Raw genomic sequence first — 21854 nt, 5'->3', positions numbered from 1 at the left:
ACTTGCTCCATTTTGCATATGTTAGTTCCATTACCTTAGTAGCAACCTTTTGAATTTCTATTTCAATTTTGTATAACAGATCAATCATGTCATACACTTGTTAGAAATAGATAATACTAAGAGGGAAGGAGGGGGTGTGGATCAATATTCTACCATAATTGGATATTGTTAATTACTTTATAACTTACATATGAAAGTAAACCAACAATATTGAATAGTAAATATAACCATACATAGAGAGAACTCATAATACCATTTTTTTAAAACTAGGGAAATCCTAGCTTAGGAAAAACCCCGGTGGGTACGATACCCACAAGATGGTCCACTAAAAAAAAGAATCTTGTTAAGGATATTGACCCTTTTAAGAGTCTATGAATTACATATAGTGTCTTGAGTCCTTGTTAGAGGACTAGGCCCTATTGAAAGCCTCAAACCTATTAAGAATTACTTCAACCTTATTAGGAGTTGGTAGAGAAATCACAATGAATGCAAGAAGAGTTCACTATCCTAACATGTAATATACAAATAAGATTCTTCACAAAATTAGATATACATATAATACTTGTCTCACATTTGTACTTGCACTTTCTCTGATCATACATCAAATTTTGAATCATAAAAATCTCACATATATATCCTTCACAATAGTTCACATCAAATACATATCACATTCACTTATTTACTTCACATCACTTTTCATCTTAGCTGTGCAAGATATGATCTTTAGTTATATCTTGCAAATAATAAAAACTCTTGATCAATCAACCTTGATGCTTTCACATGGTTAAATGATTATAAAATAACTTTGGGTAGACATCTAGGATGTTTTCCCATCATGATTAAGTAATTATTTTGTTTCCAAAATAATTCCTTAAGCCATACACTTCAATTTACTGAAATGCTTTGTTTTGCTCTATTAATTACCAATGCTAGTAATCTTTTTGCAACTTATTTTTTACTATCCATATATATCTATATACTGACATACATCATCATGACACAATCACCTATCACTCCTCAATTTTGGATGAGCTAAATTGAAGTCTGTCATGCATACATACCATATATGTCTTTGTAGAGTTGCAAACTATCTAGGACTTAGACAATTTTATAACTCTGATTACATCATAAAATATCAAAATGGATATGTTTCCATAAATGAAAACACTCATACATCTATCTAGTCATATTGCCAACAATATCTCCCTTTGGAATTGATGGAAACATTTGGGAAAATTAGCTATCCCAAAATGATGTCATACAAAATAATAACTTCAAAAAGTAACTATATAAAAATTGCCTTCAAAACTTGAAAATTTTTATTCATGTTTTGATGGATCATTACATTCCTTATCACTCCTTTAAAATGATATCTTAAATACATAACTAATCTCCCCCTTACATATAAATATACAATTTTACATACTTCTCCCTTTCATATACAAACATGTACATCTTCTCCCTTACATATACAAACATGTACATATACAATTTTTTCTAGTGGAGGAGCACATTAGGGGAAAGATAAACCCTAAATAATTTTTGGCTTGAAATGATTTAGCCAACCATTGACTAAATAAGGACTAGTTATGAAGTCCCAAGGTGTGTTTGAGTGTCTAAAAGTAGGTTGAGATCAAGTGTGATCATGTTTTAGTTGTTAAAGACCTAATTAGTGTTGCAAGGTCCTAATAGGGTCAACTATGGTCAAAGTTGAAAAATGCTTCAAATTTGAGAACTTTTTGTTAAAATGAGGTCCTTGGGTGTTTTTGGATCAATTTGGATGGATTTGAATCAAACTAGATAAGTTTGAGGTTTTTAAAGGTCACTTGTACAAAAATTACAAAAAGTTGCTCATGACATCTTTTCCTCAAATTTAGTAATGTGCATTAAAGAGGTATAAGAGTCAACCTATGAGTGTGGACAATTAGAAAAAAGGTATACAAGGTTAGAACCAATTTTAAGGGGTTTGAAGTTGGATTGTATGGATTGTTCATATGAAAGAAGGAAAGAAATACACATGAAATGAGTTCTTGGATTAAGACCTGCTATTTTGGATTGAATTGTAATGTTGATAACTATATCATAAAAAGATTACACATATACATATCTAATTTTGTAACTTATTTTATACTATCCATATATATTTGTATACTTTCCCTTCCATCAAGCATTCTATCGCAAGAACAATCTGCTTGTTGCCAAGTGATCATTATACGATGAGACATTCACAATTCCTTTGAAGCAAGTAGCTGATATAGCTGAGGAGGTAAATTGGTTAATTGAACTATTTGATGCAATGGACACAAAAATTTTTTATGGGGACGGGCTGGCATAGCCAAAAATGTATATAGCTTGAGAATTCATTTCTAGACGTGGATGACAAAAAATGTTGTCTATCTTCATTTGGAACGTTTTTCTATGATTTTGCATCTTTTTGTATTCTTTGTTCTTGTATAGCTTATTAGCAGGCTTCCTTCCAGTTAAGAGGGCTAATCAAGATTTCTAAAGTTTTATGAGCCTTGCATGAGGTCCTAGCACAAATTGGTGCAATTCTTTGATTATAAGATGTTGTAATTATCAAATTATGGAAGATTTCTTGCTATCGCTAGGCACATGATTGATGATATATTTTTTATTTTATTTTATGTATATATCTCTTGATGTAATGAATGGACTTTCACTTGAATCTCCTTGTTGATGTGATTAATCATATTCTTCCTTAAGATTTGTACAAATAGATTGGGCTGACAATGTGTAACTATATTTGTATGTTTGCTTTCAATATAAGATGCAAATACTAACATTAGAGATTGGTGCAACTTGTAGTAACACTATTTTTGTTTCGTGCTTTCATCGGGGCAAACCACAACCAGAATATTCTCACACAATTGGAAAATTAGAATTGTTCGCATTGGAAAGTGGTTGTCCATAGATCCTCCTAAGAGTGCACCGTTGATGTGTATTCCTCTGCTATTACAAATATTTGTTCATTCTTGATCTATCTAAATCACTTCATTTTGTCATAAATTTTGTAGCGTTGATAACTATATCACAGGCTGACAAAATCTATGCTCTGATACCACTTGTAATGTCCCCTTTTAGTACATTAGATTAAAAACCCTATTTGTATAGATATTTCTTCTTATTTTCCCCAATAACCACTACTAATGTTATTATTGCGTATGTATTTAATATTAAGAGGTACAACCTTTCATAACAATAATCATATTATATTAATAATATAATTATATTAATAATATAATTGTATTAGTAATAATATAAGATTACTTATAAAATATTATTGTTTTAATATTATAATAATTATGATTATAATATAGCATAGTATGACTCATAAATATTATTTTAATATGATATTACTATAATATAATATTATTAATTTTAATTATTAGTATTATTTGACATATAATACTTATTTGAAATATATGTCAAAACGGGGACATCACATGAATATCCTATTATTTTGCATATAATGGTTTCTTCATACCATGTGAATGATATTTGTATTCTTGTTGGAGAATTTTTTATACATTTACTTAGGTTTTGATAATTTTTTTGTTTTGTGTTTCCTACTGGTCTATACATACCAATTTGCACTAGAATGGCTATAACTTGAATGCCCATGGTTAAAACTTAATGGACTTTGAGATTCAAGAATTAGCCTCTATACATTATGTAAATATAGATTTTTGAGGTTCGGAGAAAAAATCTTCTAGTATTGCAAGTGAGCCCTAGGCAAGCCTGGAGTTGTTTAGCTAGGAAATAAGAAGCTTGCACGAGAGTTTGAATGTGGTTGCTCGATTGGGATGAGAAAAATATGATTGGGGATGTTTATTAGAAAGAGTAAAGGATCCATATGCTAGAGGAGAAGTCTTGAGAAATAGAACTCAGCATATTGTAGAAAATTTTCTATCATTTCCCTAGAAACCCTCAAAAATAGGGTTTTTTGAAAAAGCACTGTACGGATGCCATGGGAGTTTGAGACCTAGAAAATATTTGAGTCTAGGTGTTTGTGAAACAAAGTCTATAAGACACAAATATGTCTTTTCAAGGAGTTTTTGAAGTTATTACAACTTCCTTTTTTGTAGGAGGCCTAATTGGGGCTCATAGGGCTACAAGGCCTAAAAGAACAATTTGGTGATTTTGAAGTCTTGGGTGTGGAAATATGGTGCAAAGTGGTTGGTAAATGACCAAGAAAATTGAAGGGATTTTAGAAAAATTTGTTGGCCATGTTGGGAGCCTTGAAGTGAGTTTTTCTTCTAGTTGAGCACAAAGTTGCCTAGTGGGGTTTAAAGAGTTATGAGAGCATTTTGAATTAATAGGTGACTTTCTAGGTTGAAGAGGGTTATAAAAGGATCCTCTAGAGTAGGGTGACAAGAAATAACCCTAATAAAGTAGGAGAAAGCCTTGATTGGAGAAAAAAGGCTCTAAGTGTGAGAAATGCCCCATCAAAGTGGTACCAGAGACATTGAATGACTTGGGAACTAAATAATAGATATCAATGGAAGGAGAATCCATAGGTGAGAACATCATGGTGACCAATGTAGATTTGGAAAGGGATTTGAATTAGCAAGAAGAAAAGAACATACTTCTTGAGGAAGTTGTGGAAGAGATTAAGAAAAAGCTAGAATAAGTGGTTGAGACTTCATGTAAGGAGTAGTTACATGGAGAGAAATACAAGGGAAAAGAAAAAGAGGAAGAAGATGAGGAAATAGAACCTACACTAAATCCTCCATTAGTAGAGGAACCTTTCCTCAAAGCCTTGAATGCATTAAGTGGTAAAGAATTAGAAGGAATACCTATTTTCACTTGAAAAATGGATGCATAGGAAGTTATGGAATGGATTGAAGGCATGTAAAATCACGTTAAATGTGATGATATTTTAGAGGCCCAAAGAGTAAAGATAGGAAAATAAAGATTAAGGGGAAAATCATTAAATTGGTGGATGTTATTGTAGGAAGAAAGAGAGAAAGAAAATAAGAAGTCCATAACAAATTGGAAGACTATGTGCTAGAGTTTTAGGTGACTCTACAACACCCCTAGGATCAAATGAAAGACCAAGATAAATTCCATAAGAGATTGGCAAGACAATTGCATGAATATGTAATAATTCTATTATTGATAATGGACTTGATTAATGTCCAATGGATAAACCTAAAATGTACACAATAGGCCTCCTTATATAGGAGAGGTGATAAGAGACAATGATAAGGAGAAGATAAACTATCACCCACACAAGGTGGAATCACATGTCCATGAAAGGTGGATGAACCTCCTTTATGCAATGAAGTATGTGTGATGATGAGGATGATAATGTGATAAGTACACTAAAGGTGGAATGAGATAACAACTATAACCACCTAGAGTGGAATTCTCCTACACCATGTGTTTAGTTGAGGTGCAAACTCCCAAGTGTCTTAATCACAAACTATTATGCAATGCATTATCCTAAGTAAGCTTAAGTAAGTGTAATTAGTGAATATTTAATTACAGCAACACCCCCCCTTAAGTGCAACTTATGGGAATACACTTAAACTCACAATGCAAGATGGGTCTTGGCTACTAGGCCAATTTAGGTACCCATGGACAATATGCAATGCAGTACATGAAATGTAATCTCTCATAAAGTGGAGAAAGAGAAAAAACCTCATGGGAAAAACCCTCCTCCAAAAAGAGAGATGAAAACAAGATGCATGGATCGATAGAGTACTCAAGACCCCCCAAAAATTGCATACATCATGTATATACAAAGAATCATCCCCCCATAGAAAGGAAATAAGGAGACATAATATCCCTCTGTAATGAAGAAGCTACAATATAGATGAAGAGTACCTACAAGAAAAATATAATCCAATTCCTACAAGAAACATGTCTCTCCTTAGGAAGAGATAAATACATCAAAAGATGAAGAAGCCACTCCATGTATAAAGTGCGGAAGGAGGAAGAAGTTCTCCATGTATGCATCTTTGAAGATTGAATAGGTGTCTCCAAGCTCAAAGATTCTTTCACACCATCAAGCTAACCTATGAGATGTCAAAAACCAAGAGAACATGAAGATTTGGGAAATCCAATCTCCAAATAAAGTGAAGAAGTATCTTGAAGAGAAGCCTCCTAATATGTATTAACCAAATTTTCATTATGAGGCTCATCTAAAATAGCATGCAAAAATTCATCCCACACTACAAGATCTAAAGCATAAAGAGCATCCTGTTGAATAGTAGAACTCATATCTAAAGAATCAAGAGGTGGAGGAGTAGGAAGTTCAACACTTGTCTCAAGAACAAAATGATTCAAGTGTCCAATGTTCTCCTTACATGAATTATTACCCTTGATAAAGGGTTAGGTACATCATGATTATCAACAAAATGTGAAAAAAATACAAGTGTGATGTATGATCAACAAATCCCATAGCTATGACATCTCTAGTCTCCATGTCCCTAATATAGACATAATTAGGAGTGAACTCAACAATTTTACCTTGTGCCCCATAAGTAATTTTTTTAAATGGAAAGGATATTAGTGGTCAAGGATGGTACACAAAGAAAATAATTAAATGTACCCTCTCCCATAGGAATATAACCTTTGCTACAAACCTTCATGTATGTATTATTACCCATCAATATAGGTGGGGAAGTACAAGGCTCCATAGAAGAAAACATATCCATGAAGATGCAATATGATGTGATACACCTGAATCAATAAGTCATTTACCTTTATCAAGATGTATGGAAGCAATGAGTGCTTGTCCTTTGCATTTGGATAATGATGTAGACGTAGCAGCTACTTGATATTGAGAAGAAGGAGAAGACACTGATGAGGGCAACTTGATATTGTTCTTTTGAAGAATGTGAGTGAGCTTATCAATCCTCTTATGGAAACATTTATGCTCATCATGTCCTAACTTTTTTCAATATATATTTCTTCTAGATTTTTCCTCTCATGAAGAGGACTTGGATTCAATATTATGTTGTGAAGGAGAGTCCTCACCTTTGTCATGTTGTTTAGATCCTTGTGTTGTTTATTTCCCTTTCCTTTGGGAGCCTTTAGAGAGGATTCATTTGCAACCAATGCTTGATACTTGGAAGGCTTCAATTGACCCATTTGTGCTAACTTTATTTGTTCCCTTGTGAGCCAAGTTGCAAATTCATCAAGAGAAGGCATTTTGTATGCACTACCAAGAGTATCCATAGTAGCATAGAACGTGGAAAAAAATATTTAATATTTAGGACCTAGCTTGAAAAGAATAGATAATATCAATTGCTCATCATCTTTAGTAATTCCATAATTAGAAAGACCCAATCTAATGGAATTCAACTTAGGGAAAAAGCCTTGAATATTGTAAAAATCGCATGGACTTAGACCTATAAGCTCATTTTCCAAATTTAATTTTCTTATTCTATCAAATTTACCAAAGATCCCTTCCAATGTTGTCCAGGCATCATGAGGATGTGTGCAGGATGAAATATGATATAATGAATCATGAGAGATGGTAGATCTAAGAGAGCCAAGTGCTTTATCCCTTCTCTCAAACCATTTTCTCCTTTCTACAACACCTATAGATGGTTCTAGATCTTGTCCAAGAATCACTCTAAGCAATCCAATACACATCAATTGATTAGAAATTGCTTGTTTCCATTCATGATAGTTATATGGAGTGAGTAATGGAACTTTTGAAAAATGCATAATGAATCAAAGAATGACTTAAATAAATTGATAATTCCTTTAAATTACTAATTTAATTAAGAAAATTGAAATCCAAGTATTCACCAAGTGCAAATATAGCCAAAAAAGACCTATTTCTAAAAGTGATATGCCCTCTCCAAATCACTAAAATTTGATTAAAGATCTGGAAAGTAGAGGAAAAATCATGCACTTTCAAAAAAATTGCGCTTGAAAATATTACCAGATATGCCCAAACAATGCCTTGAAAGTTGCAAAAAATGGGATTTTCAATTTTCTAAAAAACTCAAAGACAGAGATTCAAAATTACCTACATCACTGTGTAGATTGTGAAATTCTACCCAAAAAAAAGATTGCTTAGAAAAAGGAGTTCGTATGAGGAAGATATCACCATTTAAAAATCACCTATGAAAGTATTGTTTCCGAATCACCACCGCCACACCTTCAAAAATCAAATGGCTCTAGATTTGGCCTCAAATGTCTAATTTAGATGAAACAAAATTTGGTTTAGGGGTTTTTGGAGCTCCTCTATAAGATTCCAACCTCTAATTTACACCAACAAGCTCCAATTTTCACCTGCAATAGAAGGTCACAAAATAGGACTCTTGAAATCTCCTCCAAATTGTGATGTCCAAATTTCCAAATGCTACACCAACAATGAGTCAAGCCAAGATTTCACTTCTTGAGAAGAAGTCTTCACACCATGAAAGCTCTGATACCATGTTAGAGTTTTAGGTGACTCTACAACACCCCTAGGATCAAATGAAAGACCAAGATAAATTCCACAAAAGATTGGAAAGACAATTGCATGAAGATGCAAGAATGCTATTATTGATAATGGACATGATTGAAATCCAATGGATTAATTTGAAATATACATAATAGGCCTCCTCATATGGGAGAGGCAATAAGAGACAATGATAAGGAGAAGATAAGCTATCACCCACACAAAATGGAATCACATGTCCACAAAAGGTGGATCATTCTCCATTATGCAATGAAGTATGTATTATGATAAGGATGATAATGTGATATGTACACTAAAAGTGGAATGAGATAACAACTATGACCATCCAAAGTGGAATTCTCTTACACCATGTTTTTAGTTGAGGTGCAAACTCCCAAGTGTCTCAATCACAAACTACTATGCAATGCATTATCCTAAGTAAGCTTAAGTAAGTGTAATTAGTGAATATTTAATTATACCAACATTATGGTGGCTAAGATAAAAGAAAATTATCTACCAAAAGATTATGATATTCAACTACATAAGAAAAGGAAAAACCTAAGACAAAGATACCTAGATATATCTGTTTATATAGAAGAGTTTTGAAAATTAAGTCTTGGGTCCAAGATACAATAAATTGAAAGTATCAAGGTGGCTAGGTATCTGAATGGCCTTATGTGGAACATACAAGAGGAGTCGAGTCTCTTTTCTCTTACAAAATTCCATAGTTGTTATCATATGGCCCTTAAGGTAGAAGAAAAACAAAAAGAAACAAGAGTCTAGTAGCAAGGGAAAAGGAAGAGGTAGAGATTCGAGAGGTGTACATAGAGGTGGTTCTATTAGAAGAGGAATTGAAAATAGAAGCCAAGGGTATACCAAATCAGGTGAGCAGACTCATGACTCCAATAGTAGAGGAGGCTATAATAGAGGTAGAGGGTTTTCTAGTGGTGGAAGAGGTAGATCAAGTGGATTTGGAAGAAGCTCAAATTTTTCTTCAATGAAGTGTTATAGCTATGGCAAGTTGGGGCATCTTGCCTATATATTTCCTTACAAGACATAATCTTCCCGAGGAGAGAAGAAAAGAGGAGGATTGCAAACATCTAGAGGTAAGTTTGGACTCAAAAAAAGGTGAGAACTTGATGCTTAGGAAAGTGTTGATAAAGGAACCTGTCAAAGATGAACACAAGCAAAGGAGGGCTCTTTTTGGAGTCAAATATAAGATATTATAAAAGGTATGTAGAGTCATTATTGACTCAGGGCTCACTAATAATGTTATATCAAAGGAGATAATTCAAAAAATGAAACTTACCAAGATACCTCATGTATATCCCTACAAGGTCACTTGGTTAAACAAAGGGCATAACATATTGGTTAATGAGAAAGTATGGATTGAGTTTACCATAGGCAAGTATTAGAAAAAGATACTTTTTAATGTGCTACCAATGGATGCATGCCACTTGCTACTTGGAAGAGCATGGTAGTATGACAAAGAGGCAGTCCATCATGGTAAGGAGAACAAGTACTCATTCAAAAATAATGGAGTCACCTACAAGATACAATCCCTATTGGTAGAAAACAATGTGGAAAAGGTTGAAGCCAATGCACTCTTGATGAGTTGGAAAGAATTTTTAAAGGCTCTGAAATAGGGAGAAGGAATTGGTTATTGAATCATGGTGAAACCAAAGGAGGAGGAAATACCAAAGAAAACACCTATACCTACAAAAGTAAAATAGTTGTTGGATTAGTTTGAAGACATCATATGTGATTGAGCACCACCTATATTACCCCTAAAAAGAGAGATAAGTCATCAAATAGAATTCATATGAGGTGCCTCTTTTCCAAAAAAAAACTGCATATAAGATGACCCTAGAGCAAAAAAAAGAGATTGTAAGGCAAGTCCAGGAGCTAGTTGACCAAGGATTGATCAAAAAAAGCATAAGTCCTTCTTCTTTTCTAGTTGTCTTAGCTCCTAAAAAGGGAGGTAAGTGGAGAATGTGTATGGATTCTAGGGCAATAAATAAGATAATAATAAGGTATAGATTTCCTATTTCTAGGATAGAGGACCTAATATCTTGGTTGAGCTAGATATTTCTCAAAAATTGATCTTAAGAGTGGATATTACCAAATAAGGATGAAAGAGGGTGATGAGTGGAAATATGTTTTTAAAACTAATGAAGGTCTCTATGAGTAGTTGGTAATGCCATTTGGTCTTATCAATGCACCAAGTACATTTATGAGGGTAATGAATGAAGTACTAAAAGACCACATAGGTGTATTTGTAGTAGTATATTTAGATGCCATCATAATATTTAGAAAGACAAAAGAAGAGCATCTAAAACATTTGGAATTTGTGTAGAGAAGACTTCAAGAGGAGAAGTTGACTATAAATATTGAGAAAAGTGAGTTCATGAAGGGGAAACTTGTTTATTTGGGCTTTTTAGTTTCACAAGGTAATTTTAAAATGAACAAGAGTAAGGTGGAGGCAATCCAAAGTTGGCCTATCCTAGGTTTTCTACTGAAGTGGGGAGTTTCCATGGGTTATCCCAATTCTATAGGAAGTTTATGAGAAGGTTTAGTGAAATTTAATTATGCTCCTATGAATTACACCATAAAAATAGGCATGAAGACCAAGTTTGTATGGACAAAGTAGCAAATAAAAGTTTTGAAAGGCTAAAGAAGGAGGTAGCCACTCAACCAATATTGGTTTTTCCATGTTTTGAACAGTTATTTATTATGGAGTGTAATGCAAGTAACATTATCATTAGAGCAATATTGAGCCAAGATGGAAGGCCTATAGCATTTTTTAGTGAGAGTCTCAATGAGGAAAAGATAAGATATTATGCCTATGACTTGGAACTATATGCACTAGTTCAAGCCCTCAAGAAATGGAAGCACTATCTACTACCCAAAGAGTTTGTGGTCTACACTGACAACTAGGCACTTAGTTTCATCAACACCCAAGAGAAGCTCAACCTTAGGCACATCAAGTGGATGGAGTTCTTGTAATCCTATACCTTTACCATAAAGCATAAGGGGCTCAATAACAAGGCGGCTGATGTCCTAAGTAGAAAATTGTTGACTGTTTAGGAGGTCAAGTTATAGAGCATAGGGATTGAAGAATTCAAAGATTTTTATGGTGAAGATACTGATCTTGCAAAATCATATAAGGTATGTAAAAATTTTGAAAACCACTTTCATAGTCTATTTGCTGATTTTACCTTACATAACGGCTTGTTTTTTAAAGGGAAACATTTGTGTATGCAAAAAAGGGTTTATAGGGAAGACCTCATTCAGGAAAAACATAATGGATGTATGAGTGGTCATTTTTGCTTTAATAAGACCCTAGATCTAGTAGAGAGGTACTATCATTGGCCTAGGATGCAGAGGGATGTGAGGAGGTATGTGGAACAATGTGGCATATGTCAAAAGGCTAAATGAAATTCATCTAATGTAGGAATCTATCAACCACTACCTACTCCTAATAGGCCTTGGGAGTGCATTAGCATGTACTTCATAGTGGGCCTACCTAGAAAAAAAATAGGATTGGATAGTGTGTTTGTTGTTGTTGATAGATTTAGCAAGATGAGTCACTTTATACCTTGTAAAACTACACATGATTCTAGTCATATAGCCCACATTTTCTTCAAGGAGGTAGTTAGGATACATATCTTGCCATTAATTATTGTTGTAAATAGAGATGTTAAATTCATGGGGCAATTTTGGAAAAAAATTTGGAAGACGTTAGGCACCAATCTAGCTCATAGTTCTTCCTATTATCCCCAAATATATGGGCAACCAAAGGTTACAATTAACATTGTTCTAGGAAATTTCCTAAGATGCAAAACTAAGGGGTATGGGAAAGGCAAGGAGCAAGTTATTCTATAGGTAAAGTTTTCCTATAATGATAGTACAAAAAAAACCACATGCCTAAGTCCTTTCCAAGTTGTCTATGGTGCACTTTCAAGAGGTATAATGGAGCTTAGAGAGCTACTAGGACATGATAAATTTGGTGGGCATGTTGATGGCATTTCTTAGTCAATGGAGGAGGTTCATGATTAAGTAAAGCATGCATTAATGGAAGCTAATTAGAAATTGAAAGAAAAGAAAGATGAGGAAAGAAGAGAATTATAGTTTCAAATAGGAGACTTGGTAATGGTGTTCTTGAACAAGTCTAGATCAAGAAAGATAAATACAAGCTTCAAATGAAGAGGATTGGACCATGTATGGTGTTGGAGAAGTATGGTGTCAATTCCTATAAATTGATCTACCCAAGGACATGTCAATTGCACCCACCTTCAATGTTCAGGACGTGACCTAATATAGAGGACTAGATATTGATGAGGTACAATACCAGACATCACTAAACAAGGATGCAACAGATCTACAAGTACTTGAAAATATGCACCCTTAAGCTGAAGGCATACTAGACTCTAGAGTGAGGAAGAGTACTAGGAACAAGGTCTACAAGGAGCATCTAGTCAAATCAAAGGACACCCTTGAATTTGAAGCAACATAGATTGTAGAGAGTGACTTCAAGAATCATGGTATCAATATGGACTTCCTATCACCACAAGTAACTTAGTCTTCTCCTTGTAGAAGAGTATGGTCAAGGAGCACCTTAGGGGAAAGGCAAACCCTAATAGTCATTTTTGGATTGTAAATGGTTTAGCCAACCATTGACCAAATAAGGACTAGTTATGAAGTCCCAAGATGTGTTAGAGTTTATGAAACTAGGTTGAGAGCAAGTGTGATAATTTTTTAGTTGTTAAAGACCAAGTTAGTGTTGCAAGGTCCTAATAAGGTCAATTATGGTTAAAGTTTCAAAATCCTTCAAAAATTGATATTTTTTTAAAAATAAGGTCCATAGGTGTTTTTGGATCAATTTAGGTAGATTTGAATCAATCTAGATAGGTTTGAGGTGATAAAAGGCCACTTGTGCAAAAGTTGCAAAAGTTACTCATGACAACTTTTCCTCAAAATTAGGAATATACACTAAAGAGGTTTGGGATTTGACTTGAGGTTCTAGAAAGTTATAAATAAGGTATATAAGGTTAGATCAACCAATTTTAAGGGGTTGCAAGTTGTATTGTATGAACTGTTAATATGAAAGAAGGAAAGTAATACACAAGAAATAGATTTTTGGCTTAAGACCTGCTATTTTGAATTGAATCTACTACTATTTGGAATATATTAGTTACTTCATACCATGTGACTAATCTTTGTGTCCTTTTTGAATGATTTTGAATACATTTACTTAGGTTTTTTTTGTCTCTTGTTGGTCTGTACATACCAATTTGCACTAGAATGGCTATAACTTGAATGCCCATGGTTAAACCTAATGGCCCTTGGGGTTCAAGAAGTAGCCTCTGTACATTATGTAAATATGGTTTTTGGAGGTTGGGAGACCAAGTCTACTATTACTGCAAACGAGCCCTAGGCAAGCCTAGAGTTGTTTGGCTAGGAAATAAGAAGCTTGCAGGAGTGTTTGAATGTGGTTGCTCGATTGGGATGAGAAAAACTTGATTGGGGAAATGTAGAAGGATGAGTAAAGGATCCATATACTAGAGGAGAAGGCTTAATAAAGATAACTCAACATATTGTAAAGTATTTTCTATCATTGCCCTAAAAACCCTCAAAAGTAGGGTTTTCTAGAAAAGCACTATACGAACGCCATGAGAATGTGAGACCTAGAAAATATTTGAGTCTATATTTTTGTGAAACAAAGTCTATAAGACACCAATAGGGATTATTAAGGTTTTTTTGAAGTTATTACGACTACCTAGTTTGGAGGAGGCCTAATTGGGGCTCATAGGGCTACAAGGCCTAAAAGAGCAATTTGGTGATTTTGAAGTCTTTGGTGTGGAAAGATGGTACAGAGTGGTTGGTAAATGACCAATAACATTGAGAGGATGATAAAAACATGTCTTGGCCATGTTGGTAGCCTTGTCCAAGTTTTTCTTCTTGTTGAGCACAAAGTTTCCTAGTTGGGGTTTGAAGACTTAAGAGAGCATTTTGAATTGATAGGTGAGTTTCTAGGTTTGAAAGGGTTAGAAAAAGATCCTCTAGAGTAGGGTGAAAATAAAGATCCCTAATAAGGATAGGAGAAATCCTTGATTAGAGAAAAAAAGGCTCTAAGTGTGAGAAACTCCCCATCATTTCCTTACATACTTCTCTCCCTTTGACATTAATGGCAAAGGTGACAAAAAATTGTACACACAAAACTATGTTGATGTCCTCTATTCAACTTGAGATTTTGGATATGAAATATACAAAATCATGTTTCAACTTGTCAAAATCCTTCTTCCAATTTTTCTTGATTGTATCAAATGTATTAATGAGTGTACAAAGTGCATAGAATGCCACTTCCATTGTGCTCAAGTCAGTATAGGAAAATTTGTCATAGGATGCCTATGTTGCAAGACACTCCTCCAATTACCTCTACAAAATAACTACTTTTGGAGATAAATATTCTCTAAGGATAGATAATCACTTTATTACCTTCTCCCTATTAGATTCAATACCTCTAACAACATTGTGAATCCTCTCCATTTCTATTCTAATACCTTCAATATTTTCCTTAGGTTGTTGCAATCTAATAGTGAGTGTTTTAAGCTCACACATTTTTCCTTTGATAAGATTATCAAATTTTTATAGATGATTGTATGACATTGTGCATTGTCCATACAAATTTTTACCTTCATCTATGCTCTTTATTAGCTCTTTAATGTACACATTCAATGCCTAAAAATCATTCCTAACATTATTGCAAACTGTGTCAGATAGTGATTTATCATTCTTTGTTTATACTTGTACTGAAGCAATTTTAGACAAGGTGGTGAATTTTGCATCAAAAGATCTTATCATTTCTTTAGCCTTCTTCTATAAGTCTAGTTTTGTAATAGTGGACTACACTATCTTCTACATTCTATGTAGAGTTCTACCAATGTTATCTCTAAAGTCTTCATAGAATTATTCTTCTCAAGTATCTTTCTCAAGGATCTTATTAGACCTTTTGGACATCGTCATCATCATATCTTGTAGGTAATACAACTACTACTGCTGCTTGAATGAGTGAAACTACTTTCAGTTCAATACTTTTATTTTCATCCTCTTGTCTCTTCTTCTCTCATTCTTACTTCCTCAAATTTATTTTTCTCTTCTTCTAATCTTTCTTTCTCCTTATCTACTTCTTTCCTTTTCTCTTCTTCTTTTTCTTTCCACTTTTCATCTTTTATTCCTTTTATTTCTTACTCTTTTCTTCTTTCTTCTTCTTCTAACTTCTTCTTCTTTGCAATTTTTTTTGCTTCTTCATCATCCTCTTCATCTAAGCTAGAATAGGCAGTAATATTGCCAATAATATTAGTCCCATATTCTACAAAAGGATTCTTTTTAGCACTGACAACTATATGAGTACTATCCACTTGCATGGAATCAGTACCAAAATCTATGAGAGGAGGTGAGTTTGTATGCTGAATTTATTCAACCTCTTCTTCATCATTAGTAGGAGTACTGGCCTCAACATTTATTGGACTTCTTGTCTCTAACTGTGCACTTTCTTTAGTGATCTTAGGCATGGAAGTCATGTACTTCACTAGAACCTCTTTAGTCTCCTTCTTTACTTCTTCATAGTTGCCTCCCATAAGAAGAATTTCTCTTCTTTTATTCCTCAACAAAGGATCAATGCATTTCAAAATACTTTTTAAATCCTCCTTATTGCTGACTTCACACAATTATTGAATCATATTCTGTCTCAATTTTCTATCTTCCTCTACTACTCTTTTCTTTCTATTTATTATCTATTTTATAAATCTTTCAGTATCTTATTTTGAATAATGTCAAACCTTTTATTCCACAAAATCATGTTTCTTGCTATAGCATTCTCTAATTGTCTCATATCCATGTTATTGTATAGCCTATACTACTTATTAAATTGAACAAAATTGTCATTATTTATAATCTACATATTCATATATTCAATCTTGGGTTTCCAATATTTCTTACCCATTATTTTCCTTCCTTCTCCCACTGCTTGATCCACTAGTTTTTCTTCAATCCCTTCATCAAATTCCTCAGATTCATTGATTTGTAGTGTCTTCCTTTTCTTTTTAGATCCATTGGAGGTTTGCTTGACCCTTTTCTTAGGAGTTAGTGTTGGTTCTTTCTTAACCTTCACCAATCTCTTTTATTTCCTCTGTAAATATGTTGTTATCACCTCAAGATTTCCTCTTTTACTAACCATGTTGTACCTTGACTAGTTGTACTTGTATAGCTTAAGCATAAGGTGTAGTAGGTATTTGTGAAGTAGGCCCTTCTACTATCACATCCATAGATGGTATTGCAATAGCAAGAGGTGTGGCTTCCAATGCCTCAGATTTCCCACTGGCCTTCATCTTCATTTCTATGCCTTTGATTTCATTGAATTCTTCTCTAATCATGACTAACTCCTTAAGAATAGATTCTATCTTCTTTCCACATTCTTTTTTATCTCTTTATTGTGAAGTTTAGAATTAACTTCCCTTGTCTTCTCTCTATAAGTACCACATCTTGGATATTTAGTGTTCCATTGAGACAACAATATAATCTTTATGCATCCTTTAATAAGTTCTTCACTCATTTCATATCCCATGGGTTGAATAGACTTTACTCTAGGTTCCAATGGTTCCATACATGTAGTGTTAGTCTGTACCATAAAACATATTTCATCTTTATATTTATCCACCATAGAGGGAGGGATTTGATATCTTTATGTCATTTCTGATTGGAAGCTTTTCATCATCCTATCTATGTCTCTATCTCTAAAATCTTGAAGTATTTCCCTATATCACTAGGTGATCATCTTCATTAACATTAATTACTATCCCAAATTGTCATTCTAGGAAACTAATTTTTTGCATGGAAAAAAAATTGTTAAAAGAGATTCAAATTTAAAAACTGCATTCATAGTTTTCTTCAACTTTGCAATGTTATCCAATAACTACACTCTGAAAATTTCACACATGTTTACTTTCTTCTTTTCAATTGCCATAACATAGACTACATGTAAAAATCCTACTGGCACTAAGTTCACTCTAGAACTATGATTTAATTTATATCCTACAATATTTCTCAATACTCTAACTCCATTATCTTGGATTAGGTCAACTCTCATGTTCCTTCCATCAAAATTTTCTCTTCAAGTTTATCTCGATAGTCTTACATTCTTGTCATTTACTAGATGACAACCTTCATTGCATAAACATGTGACCTTATGAAGTAGGTAATTTTCAATTACAATAGGTACATCACCTATCCAAAACATTTTTTCAGTGGCTCTACTCAAAATAATTCTACTCCACTCATGATTATCAAATTTTGTGTAAAACATATACTTAATTAGGTTCAATTCACTTAGGTATACATAGTTGGATTTTATGGTTAGGTCTCCATTATACATAACTCCTAAATCCTTGTGAATATCTTCATCTCCAACACTCTCAAATTTACAATCAATGTAGCTTCTAACATCTCCTACATGAAGTACATTTGGTAGGATTTGATAAAATGCTCCTAATGGATCACCAATGAGAGAAATGAATGAGAGCTTCTTGAATTTGTACCTAGGTCTCTCACTTATGTCATAAACTAATTGGCTTTCCATAATACTCAACTACTGATATTGAAAAATCCAACTTAAAGCTTCGTAAAATACCTTTAATATTGCATATTAGGGATTCTACAACTTCACACTTCAAATGCTTCACTTTATTGTCAAATCTCTCACAAATTGCTCCAAACTCTTTACATGATCAAATGGTACCGAAAATCTTACTCGTAATTCTTAAATCATTTCAAACTTAACTCCACATTAAATGTGCATCTTCCTCATCTTCAAAAAATTTCAATGATTACCAGTAACCTTGTTTTCTTTTATAAGACTTACTAAGACCATAAAAATGCTTGTGTACTTGACCATAGCTTTCTCACTCAATCCTCTACCTTTTGCTGGTTGTACAACTTTTAATTCACAATCTATCATCAGTTTTAATTAACTAACACTTTGCCTCTATTGAAATGCTTAATTTTAATAATATGAGTCAAAAAAAACTATTGATTTCAATATTTCATTAGGTGAATCAAAATATTACTCTTACAAAATTGTATGAGAACTTTCTAGATTAATAGATTTTACAAATGATTCCTTGAATTAATCAAAATGTTCTTTAATTTCTCCCTTCTAACTATTGTTTCTGCCATTATCATTTATTCTATCATTTCTTTTAATGTTCCTTCTGTAATTAGGATTCATATTGAAGTTCCTTCTGTCCATTCTGCAAAATCTTGCAATGTGTCCAAAGTTATTGCATAACTGATATACAGGTGCATTCCTTCGTTGATTGGTTCCATTCTGACTTTTAGGTGCTTTGCAATTCCTTGCACTATGTCTAAAATTGTTACATTTGTAACATACAAGTTGTTTCTTTTCACCATTATATTTTGTTCCATCATTAAATATACTTTGTAATCTTTCTCTCTGATTACCTGCAAGGTCAGTATTCCTAAACATTCTATTATTTTCATTTTTATTATCACACTTAGGTTTCTTATAGTATACTACTTTATGTCCATAACCATGACAATTATAACAATAGAAATTAGTAATAGGCTTAAAAGACTTACTTGTGCAATCTCTAATCCTATATCACCCAAAAATATGCTTAGTTTTAGTTTCTATTTAATGTGTTTTCATTTCTAGATACCCATTTGGGTCAATTAAAGGTTCCAATTCTCATGGTTCTCATGGTTCCACTATTGGTTTTCTAGGTTAGAGTTTTTGAGCACCTTGGGATAGTGCTAATGCAAAACTAGGTTACTTTGTAATTGAGCCATAATTATGATGACTTAGAGGGTCTAAGTTGGAGGGATGATTATAATTGTAATTTAAAGCACTCTAGAAAAAGAATTAGGTCAAAAGGCTTTATGGTTTGAAAATTATTGTTGTTTTAAGTTGCTTAGAGACCTCCTATGAGTGCTTCAAAGTCAGATTTGAGGCACTAAATGACCTCATACGAGCCTAGAAAATGGGGGATGAGAAAAGTTCATCCATAGGGCTATAGAATGCTTGGAGAGCTTTCTAGAAATGTAAATAGATCATCAATAGGAGTCTCAAATCAAAAGTTATGCCTCCCAGAAGTTGGACTACTATTTATAGATTCTTCTAATTTTACACTGACTTCTAACGTGATTTCTAGAACCTTCTATTTTTGTAGTGGATGCCAAATGGAATATTATAAAATGCATTCCTAACCATAAACCTAATTTGGTTTACTTAAGGACATTTCTAGCATTATAAAGGCAGTTGAAGATACCGTAAGAAGAGTTTTCTCTAGAATCTGATAATATTGTAAGCCCAAAAGGCATGTCATGGAGTCTATTTTTTGTACTAAATGTGATAGCATATCATTTTTTATAATAATATTTCCCCTTTCCTATTGCATTCATTTTTGTCTTGGATTGTGCCTTCGTCAAGTGGTATCAGAGCAAGTCTTCCTAACTATGTAGATAGAGTGCTAACTATTAGGAAGTTTGTACCAAGACTATGTGGTTGTGGGTTTTGTTGTTACTTTTGAGGTTAGAGCCCTCTAGAGACAAGTCCAGGCATTATAGGAGGAGATTTGTAGAGGGATGAATGTTTCCATAGGTGATCAAAGTGAGGAAGACAATCAAGAAGAAGGAAATATTGGGCAAGAAGGGGAAGGAGATAGAGAAATCCTAAACTAGGTAGAGGAGAGGCTTTTTAGGGCCATTTCCATGATTGGAAGAAGACCTACATCGACATGTTTTTAGGAAATTTAAACTTGGATGAGTTGATCAAGTGGATCAATGAGCTAGAGGAATATTTTGAGTATGAGGATATTGGGGACCCTGATGTGTGCTAAAATGTTGTCACACTTCTATGAATCATTACATGTAAGAAAACTCAAGAATGAGCCCTCACAAATTGATCCATAGCTCTCTACTCATAGAGTGCAAGGGTTTGCAATGAAGGCCCTCAATTTGACCTATTTTTGTGCCCATGCAAGTACACCATGAGATGAGAGATTCAAAGAGGAAAAGCAAGAATGCTAGTCTCCATGATCTTCAAATATGCATGAAAATAAGATCTAATCTATGAAAGCAAAATCTAATCTATAAATGCAAGATCTAAGCTAAAAGCCCATGATGGGTGCAAGAGAGAAAAAGACAAGAAAATAGAAGTTCTCCACAAAAAGCTTTTGTATTTAAACTCCTTCAAAAATTGGTCTTCAAACCTGCAGCATAATGATAGCATAATCATGGGTGTCTAACATAAGGAGAGGGCTCTCCCTTATAAAGGAAATTATGGAGGTGAGAGGCTTCTCAGAACCAATATGGGATAATAGAGCTTGATCCATGTGAGACAAAATTCCACCAATGAGAAAAGAGGAGTGGTTGAGAAGAAAATGGTGATCCATGTGAGACAAGATTCCACCAATTAGAAAAGAGGAGTGGTTGAGGAGAAAGTGGAAAGATAAATCGCACTTAGATCACATTTTTAAGTGTAGAGAAATTAAATAAAAAGAATTTATTTTATTTCCTTTTTTCATCAAAAGAGATATTTAAGTGGGATTTTTATTTAATTAAAAGGGAGCAAGTTCTTTTAAATTAAATAGAAGATATTTAATTAAATTAAAAGAGAGGTTTTCTTTTAATTAAATGGGGATTTTATTTTATTTAATTAAAAGAGAAGATTTTCTTTTAATTAAATAAGACTTGGAATAAAATGATCAATCTTAGAAATGAAATAAATCGAATTTGATCAAGGAAATTGATTTGAATTGATTTAATAAAATATTACAAACCATTGATTCAAAAAATTTGATAAATTGATAAATTGAATAATGGGGGCCCATAGTCTAGGCGACCATTTTTGGGTGCATACATTTGCCCCTCTTTGACTAATGTGTGATCGATTTGGGAACACATGTAGTCAAAGAAAGAAATTGAAGTGTGAGGTCAATTTGGGATCACAAAACAACCCAGATGTGTGGTCGACTCGAGAACACATCAGGACAAAGATTACAAATAAATTTTAACTTGAAAAAGTCGAGGATAAAATTGATAAAACTGAATCAAGGATTGAAATTGATAATTACTGCCCCCTCATGATCAAAATCGAAATGAGATAGAGGAGAAACAACAAATTGATAAATTTGATCAAATCGAACAAAAGATAAGGTTCTTGATGTAAGATGAAAGATATAAGAATCATAGAACCAAGGTAGATCATCAAGCATGAAATATTATGCCCCAAAGGTGATTTAGAAGAAAAGAAGTGGGGAAAAAGAAAATGGAAGATAGAAGTTTGAAAGATATCGAAAGAAATAGAAATAAGAAAAGAAAATGCTCCCAAAAATCAATCAACTGTTTAAGA

The sequence above is a fragment of the Cupressus sempervirens genome, chromosome 9 (genome assembly GCF_028749045.1).
Source record: "Cupressus sempervirens isolate cs-2001-9-10 chromosome 9, ASM2874904v1, whole genome shotgun sequence".
In the NCBI taxonomy this organism is placed as follows: Eukaryota; Viridiplantae; Streptophyta; class Pinopsida; order Cupressales; family Cupressaceae; genus Cupressus; species Cupressus sempervirens.
This window is presented reverse-complemented; position numbering follows the sequence as displayed.